The 7,980-nt window shown below is 54.9% G+C and overlaps 1 long non-coding RNA gene across 1 annotated transcript; it reads left to right on the top strand.

Annotated features, from left to right (window-relative positions):
• The first annotated feature begins 3,235 nt into the window (after positions 1–3,235).
• On the top strand, positions 3,236–7,654 carry LOC140696198 (uncharacterized). Its single transcript, XR_012072365.1, has 2 exons — positions 3,236–3,463; positions 4,651–7,654. It is a non-coding gene; the product is annotated as an uncharacterized lncRNA (long non-coding RNA).
• Positions 7,655–7,980: the final 326 nt, after the last annotated feature.

Genomic DNA, 7,980 nt, shown 5'->3' with positions numbered 1-7,980 from the left:
CAAGGGATCAGCAAACTTTTTCTGTAAAGGGCCAAATAGTGAATGTTTTCGGACTAGCGGGCAGGTAGTCCCTGTCACAGCTGCTCAAGTCTGCCACAATCGTGCAAAAGCAACTGTAAGTAAAACAAACAGAGGAGTGCAGGTGTGTTCAAATTAAAATTTATTTCGGAAAACAGGCAGTGAGCTCGATTCGGCCCACAGGCCGTAGTTTGCCGATTCCTGTTGTCACACCAACGAATTAGTTGCTGCTGACCCGTGGTGTGTGGGAAAGCTCCTTATTGTACACTGCGCGGATCATGCGTCTGGCTAGCTTCTTGAAATCTTTTATAAGTCTCAGCTGACTTCTTTCTAATTGATTCTCTTGAAATTTCTAAATAGATGATCCCATTGATGGTTAATTGTAATATAAACAATAATACTTTTCTTTTTTTTTTCTAATAGTCCTGTTGACTTTCTCTTTTTATTCCCGCCTGAGACCTGTCCGGCTCTCAGGGTGATGGTGAACAGGGAGGCGAGTCCACACTGTCGGGGTCTCGGTGACCCCAGGCCAGCTCCTCTGGGGCACGTGGCGAGTGAGCTTCTCCCTCCACTCAGCAATGCTGACAACTTGGTAGACATGTGTCCATGGCTTAGCTCTTCTCCAGAAGTTCTCCTGCATGAATTTGGATTTATGTAGCCCCACAAATCACTCTTCTTTGGATTCCATCCACATTTCCACACAGGACGTCTACTCAGGGGTCTGTGCCATTCTGAGTGGTCCCACCGTGTTGTCCCCTCCAAGACCCCCCTAGGCACGAACACCTCCTGTGGGGCCGCTGCGTCATCACGCCATGGGGAAGGGGCTCGGTGTCCTGGGTTCACATTACCACTCGTTTCTAGCTAGTCTGGGTTTATTTCCTCTTTGACCCAAAGGTATTTAGAAGAGTATTTCTCCCCATGGTTAGTTTAGTTTATTTTTTGTGCAATGCTTTAGTTGTTCATTTCTGGATTCACCGTTTTTTTAGTCAAAGGGTATGACCTATGCTTGCTTGGCATCATTTGCCCTCATGCTAGCTGGCTCCTTCCCAGGTGTGTATGCACAACAATGTGCCTCTGTAACCCAAATTGTGAAAAGAACCGTGTGTTTACTTTGGTAACATCTCCTGCCAACCAGTGGGTGATAAACAGATTTATCTACTTATTCATTGTCCTTGCCTTGTTGATTCGGGCTTGTAGGCGGTGCGTGTATAAGCCTGATTTTATTCACAGGAAGTCTACGTATCTCTAAGTCTAACTGTCACTGGGTTCAATCCTGACTCTCCTGTTCTTTAGGGCACAGAGGTGGGAAAGTCTCTTTAAGACTCAGTTTCCTCATCAGTGAAATGGGGACAATAATCTTATTTGGTCCATGGACTTGTCAGGAGGATTTGATGAGATAACTCACGTGGAGAACAGCAGCCCTGGAAGATCTCCGGCACCATGAGTTCTTCCTGCTGATGTCACCTTGCTGAGAGCCCCTGCTGCCATCGGCCCCTGCCCCTCCCACGCTGCTCCCTGCCATGCATGCCCCTCGCGCTCGGACTCCACTGGCCCTCCAGAACGCCTTTCTTCACTGCAGTCTGGTTGGGTGTCCCTCAGTGGGGGTCCTTGGCACTGGGGCTCCCACCATCAAGCCCAGGCTGGCACTGGGCTGGACTGAACCCAGGGCTCACTGCCTGTGCTGTCCTTAGTGTTGACCCCTGTACTCAGAGGCACCCTGATGTGTCATCTGCTTCTCAAGAGAAATGTGTGGGGCCCCAGTGATAGGGCTTCCACCATCCCAAAGTGGCCAAACTGAGCTGCCCTGTCTTCCCTGTCAAGAACCCTTCCCACCCTGTCTCTCTACTCATGAGACAGACAGCATCTTGGCTCCCGTGGGTACCAGCAAGCACAGAGCAGCTTTGGTGGTGGTGGTCAGTGGTATTTCATGGAGGACAGTCTTGCCTTGGACGGTGGCTTTGGTGGATGTGACTTCCAGCCACTTCCCACAAACATACAGTCGTGTAAAATTCTCGTGGGCGTGGATTCATCATTCACCATCCATCCACCATCCGTGGTGAAAAATACTTACCAATTATTTTTTAAAAATGATCTTGGCTTTAAATGACTTAACATAAAACCCCTCCAGTACACTGAACTGTATGTAGCCTTCTTCAAATTCTCTCTTCTGTATATCCGTGCTGTTTGAATCCTTGTGGACAACAGACCTAGGTTCTGGGTGCAGAGGGAACGCCACCCAGGAGTCAGTCAGATCTGGACCCTGAGAAAGTTGCTTCCCTTTAGGGGCTCAGTTTCCTCATCTGTAAGCGGGGGTGACAACAGTATTTTTCTCATGGATAAGAAGTTGTGCCAAAACTCTGACTTGCTGCCTGGCATGTAGTTGCAGCTCAGAAATGGGGGTTCTTAGCATCTTGTGTGTGATCAAGTGAGTTTCATCATTTCTAGCTAAGACCAGCCATCCCCACGGCACCAGGGCCTTCTGCCACCAGGGAGGGATTCAAAGACCCTGGTCCATTTCTCTTCCTGCACTGTTGAGGTCTTAGTGTGTGCAGGGACTCTCCAAGTGCAAAGTCATTGAACTTTTCTTCATGCCACCAGGTAAGGTTGGCTGTTAATCCCATTTCACAGATGAGGAAACTGAGGTTCGAGTGGTAATACCTTTCCACGGTCACCAGGGGTCTCTCCCTCCTCCCACTGAGCAGAGCCTCCTCCCTTCCAGAAGCTCAAAGTGCTGGATGTGTGGGCTGGGGGCTGGCACAGGGCCAGCCCAGGGGTTACTGCTGGAGGACTCCCAGACGTCATTTGGGAGCTGTGGCCTGCTCCAAAGCCCCCAGCCGGATGCTTTGACCTTCTGGCTCCTTCCATGAGGTCCCTCTTCTGCTCACACAAGCCCCAAAGGGTCCTGCTCTTTGAGAACTTGACGTGGAAGGAGCACATTCAAGGCTGTCCCTAGTATGCTGAGCTGCCCTAGGTGTGCTCTCCTGACTGAGAGGAAGGCGCTCCGTGATTGGAGGGAGAGGGAACAGGCAAGAGATTCCAGGCTCCCCCTCTTCAGTCCTGGATGGCAGGTCAGGCTGCTCGGCTCAGGTGAGTCTTGGAGCTGGAGGACGGGGTGGGTGGGGACAGGGACGGCCTAGTAGCTGGGTGGGGGAGGAGCGCTGCTCGAGGTGGGCGGGGATATGGGCGTGGCCAGGGCGCGGACTGGGCGGGGCGGGGCCGGGCCTTGCGCCCGGATGGGTCCCTCCCAAGGACCTTCAACACCAGCACTCCCAGCGCTTCCTCCCCCTCCTTCCCTGGGGTCTCAGCCTCAGGGTCTGTGACGCACCCCCGACCCCAAACAAGGCACAGAGACTCCGAGGTTTGCAGTAGAGAAGGGTTTAGTCAGGAAGCAGCCAAGCGAGGAGACAGGAGAACACGTCTCGTATCTGCCCCTGCCTCCCCGAAGGTGAGCGGCTGGGATGTTACGGGGCAACGAAGCAGGGTGGGCAGGGTGTGGGCAGGTGGGGGAAGGGGGCTGGGGATAAGAAAGAGGTGGGGTTATCGTGGCTCTGCAAAGCTGAAAGTAAGCTACACTCTTCTTCATGGGACGGACGTTCACTGGATCCAAGGGTGGAGTTTGTGGGCCCCGTGTGGTCGGACACGCGCATGCCCAGATGCAGGGTTGCTTCATGGCGGAGCCGCCTACAGCCTCTTTCTTCTCACCTCCTTTCACCTCCCCCGTGTGCACCTCCCATCCAGCTGGGCAGTGTGTGTGTGTGTGTGTGTGTGCGTGCGCGCGCGCGCGCCTGTGTCCATGTGGGGATGCCCAGAGGAAAGGGTCCTACATAGAAAGGGGTAGATCGGGTCCCCCAAGGCCACAGGAGGCTCTAAATTCCAGAGCAAACTCCCTGGTCTAGGGGGCCATAGCCCTCCCCACTCTTCTGGACTCTGCCCACCTTCTGTGCCCCCAGCCAGTCCCTGCCTCTCTTGGCCTCAGCTTCCCAACTATCCCATGTGCGGTTGGCATGGAATTATGAGTCTAGCTCAGCGGGGACATGGTCTGGGTTCTGCATGCTGGGTGGGTGTGGCGGAACTCGCTCAGAGGCACGTGGGCTCCCTCCTGCCGGGCAGCCAGGTCTCGGGTCCCAGTGGACAGTGCTTGCATGTGACCCTGCCCCGCAGCGCCCGTGACACCACCGGCTCTCCACGCTGTTGGTCCTGCGTGTCCACCCCCGCAGCTGCTCTGTGACTCCCACATCCCCTGAGCCCTGGGATCACCTCCGCCCCACCCAGATGGGCTGCAGGGTGATGGCCGGGTGGGTTGCCATCTGTGGACAGGAAAGTTGCTGTCCTGGACCCCAGACTCCATCCTAGGGTCCAGTTCAGTTCATGGCTGGGTCATGGGGACCTGTAGGCAGCCGTGGACATCTACTCCAGACAGAAAGGACAGGCCACCCACCCCCTCTTCCCCTACACCCCTCTCCTTGTCTTCTTGGCAGGGCCCTGGGACATGAAGTCCAGCCTGTCCCTGACTGCAGCCCTGGTTGGTAAAAGAGGGACTGCAGTTGCCCATGCCGGAGGAGTGAGGGTTGGGGGTACTGACTGTCATTAACAAGCCCTCTGGGCACTCAGTGATTTCACTCCACTTTGTAGATGAACTGTGGCCTCAGCTCTCAAGGTCACTCAGCTCTGAGTGCCCAAGTCCAGCCGTGAACAGGAGACTCACAGTCACTGCTCTTCACCATCACTGAGCCCCGCCCAGACCATCAGAGCCTTGTCCTGTGCTGGACTCCCTGGCCAGGTGACCTCCTGAGTCTAAGCACTTTGGGAAACTTTGTCTCCCAAACTTAATCCCCGCAAAACCCTCTGAGGCCTGAGCCGCTGACCCCATTTCCAGCAGAGGAGACTGAGGCTCTGAGAGTTGGCGATGGAGTTAATGGCACTGAGCACATCGAGGCTGTCGGGTCTTCCGCTCCGGTGGGGCAGGGGCAGAGGGAGAGTCAGCTGTGCTCTGTAGGGGCCACAGGCCCAGGAGAGGGAAGCGCACAGGAAGGAGCCTATGGTTGGCTGGGATGGGGCAGAGGAGACAGGCGAGTCTGCTCAGTGGGCACAAGATTCCTGGTGTCATGACGAAGATATTCTCAAACTTGACAGTGGTGATGGAGCACACTCCAGAGGATGCAGTTAACGCCCCTGGAGTGTACAACTTAAGTGATGGACGATTGACTTATACTGGAGCTAACCTTAACATATAAAATATAGAAAAACACAACATATAAAAGAGAAACAAAATGTGGCCGCCACAGACATGTGCGGTGAAGGAGGGCTCTGGGGTTGTAGCTGGCACTGGCTGGAGCTTAGGGGATGGCGCTGAGGGAGGAGCTGTGGCTGATGCTAGGGGCACCGCTGGCTCCAGGTGTGGAAAAGGCCCGGGAGCTGGTGTCCCAGGCGAGGCCGGAAGGAGGCTGTCCCAGGTGATGGCTCTGGAGCCGGCTCTAGGACTGGCTCTCGTCTGAGACTGACTTTCATGCTGGCATTGTTGCCAGATTTGATGAAAAACTAGTGACTGAAATGGCTTTACCTTGAGCTGGTCCTGGCATTTGAGCTGGGGTTGGCTCTAGTCTGCACCTTGCCCTCGTTCTAGCCGGTGGCTGGTACCAGAGTGAGCACTAGTCCATGTCTGGTGGCAGATCTGGCACTTCAGGCGACTCTACTTGGCAGGTCAAGGTACCTCTAGCTCTGCAGCTGGCACCAGGCGCTGCCCTGGCTCCACAGGCGGCAAACAGTCCTGTGATGGCACCGCGTCTCCTGAGCCTCATCCAGAGCTGCCTAGCTCCAGAGCTGCTGCTGGGCCGATGGTGGCTCTGGCCCTGCCCTGGAGCTGTGGCTGAAGGCGGCACCACGGTCAGTGAAGAAGCTGGCTTGGCTCCAGCACCAGGTGTGGGTCCGTAGCCGTGTCTGCAGCTGGATCTGGCTCTTCAGGTTGTAGTAGGCCCGGTGCTGCAGCCAGTTCTGGAGCTGGAGATGGTACTGAGGCAGCAAGAGAAGCAAAGATCACCGACCAGACCGCCCTTCCATGTGCCTTCTCAAAGAAAGAAAACCTGAGCTGCTGTCCACCGTCATGCCGGCCCAGGATTGGCTGCAGAGCTGGGCTGGCTCTCGCTCTGGCAGTTGTGCCCCAAGTGATGCCAGAACTGGCGACAGAGAGGGGGATGGCTCAGCACAGGAGTCGAAGGCAGAGCTGGGACCACGTGGAGGTAGCTCCAGTCTGCGCCTGGCACGAGCCCTGGATCATAGCCTGTCTCAGAGCGGGCACTGGACCACAGCGGCTGCAGGTTCTGCGCCGCACGTGGCTCTGGCTCTGACTCTTACGCCAGAGCGAACTCTGGCTCTGCAGCTTGTGCCGGACACGCTGACCCTTGCAGCCCCCACGCAGTGGCCGTGGGTGGGATGCCGCCCCACCTGTTAGGCTGGGAGCTCCGAGGGCAGCAGTGGCGTCTGGGGCTCTCCGTAGTACTCCAGGTACCCGCACACTGCAGGGACCGGACACAGATGCTGAACACGTGAATGAGTGAATGAACACAAGAATCTTTATCTCAGGTTTCTCATCTGTGAAGTAGCAACGCCCACCTCTGAGGCCCGCTGGGAGGATTACATTGGTTCCATAAAATTGAACTGCTTACTGTGGACCAGGCACTGTTCTGCAGGCTGAGAACACAGAACTGAAGAAGCACGTTGCTGACTGGAGCAGGACTTGGATGAGGAATTGGGGTCACAGGCACGTGTCCCAGCTCAGTGAGAACAGGTGCTGGGAGCGAAAGGTCCCCAGGCATCCCTGTCCAGTGGCTCCGGACCAGCCCAGGTGGGGCCTGTGGTGAGGGAGGTGTGAGATCCTTGGTCTGAACACCCAGGCTGCCCCCATCCCCACATACCTGTTCCCTTCGCTGTCCCCAGTTTTGCCGTCCATGAAATAGAGCTGTGAGGATATCCATTCCCAGGTTCCTCCATGAAGTTGGTCTCGATCTTTTGAGACATTCAAAAAAGAACTACCCATGTTCTGTCTTCCCACCGGTAAACCCGGAGGGCAGGGCTTGAGTTCACCGGGGCACCAGCCAGTGCTCCCAGGGGATTGGCTGGAGTCCTCCTTCTGGTCAGTGGATGAGTTGGGCCGGAAGTCCTGGACTCTGACCCCAGTGGCCATAAAAGTCAGGGTTTTGAGGACACACAGGTCAAGCCACTTCTGGGATTACTTGGAAATGGCAGCCTGAAGTCAGAGGGACCGTCCAGTGAGGGTCAGTCCTGCCAGCCGTCAGGACCGGGGGGAGATCTTTCCAGATGGCCACATAAAGGTCTTCCTCCATTCTTTCTTCTTCTTTCCTTCCCCAGCTACCTTGTATTTTATCGTGTGCATGGTCACCATCTATTCACTCCCCTGCTGGAGGAAACTGGAGTATTTCCAGTCTTCTGAAGAAAGTGCAGTGAATAACATGTGCACATGTCCGGTGTAGACGAGTTTCTACGGGATGGGCCCCTGACGGGGCTGCTGAGCCAGAGGGTGGTGGCTGCACTGTAATTTTGATGGACACACTCCAAGTGCCTCCACTGGAAAGGACTTGTATTCCCATCAAAAATGAATAAACACTCCCGTTTCTACACAGTCCCAGGGTGTGTTGTCAAACTGTAGGGGGTTTAGGTTAAATCATAACTCAGACTGAACATGTTATATTTAAAACTATTCTGATTTTTTGTCAAGTGTCTGATAATGACTTTGGTGCATTGTTCTCTGTGTGGCTACTTACCTTCTCAATTTCTCAGCACTCTTTACATAAGAGGATGAGAGCTGCTTTGACCCGTGGTGGAAATATTTGTTCCAGTTGATTACTCCTTCTTTTTCAATCCATGTGCTTTCCCCTCGTGTGCTGCCAGGATGGACTGGTTCTGAGACTGACTCTGACCCTGGCGTTGTTAAGACCCTGCTCCGGT

Source organism: Vicugna pacos, chromosome 4, assembly GCF_048564905.1.
Source record: "Vicugna pacos chromosome 4, VicPac4, whole genome shotgun sequence".
NCBI lineage: Eukaryota > Metazoa > Chordata > Mammalia > Artiodactyla > Camelidae > Vicugna > Vicugna pacos.
The sequence above is the reverse complement of the archived record's forward strand: the minus strand, read 5'-3'. Positions and strand labels throughout refer to the sequence as shown.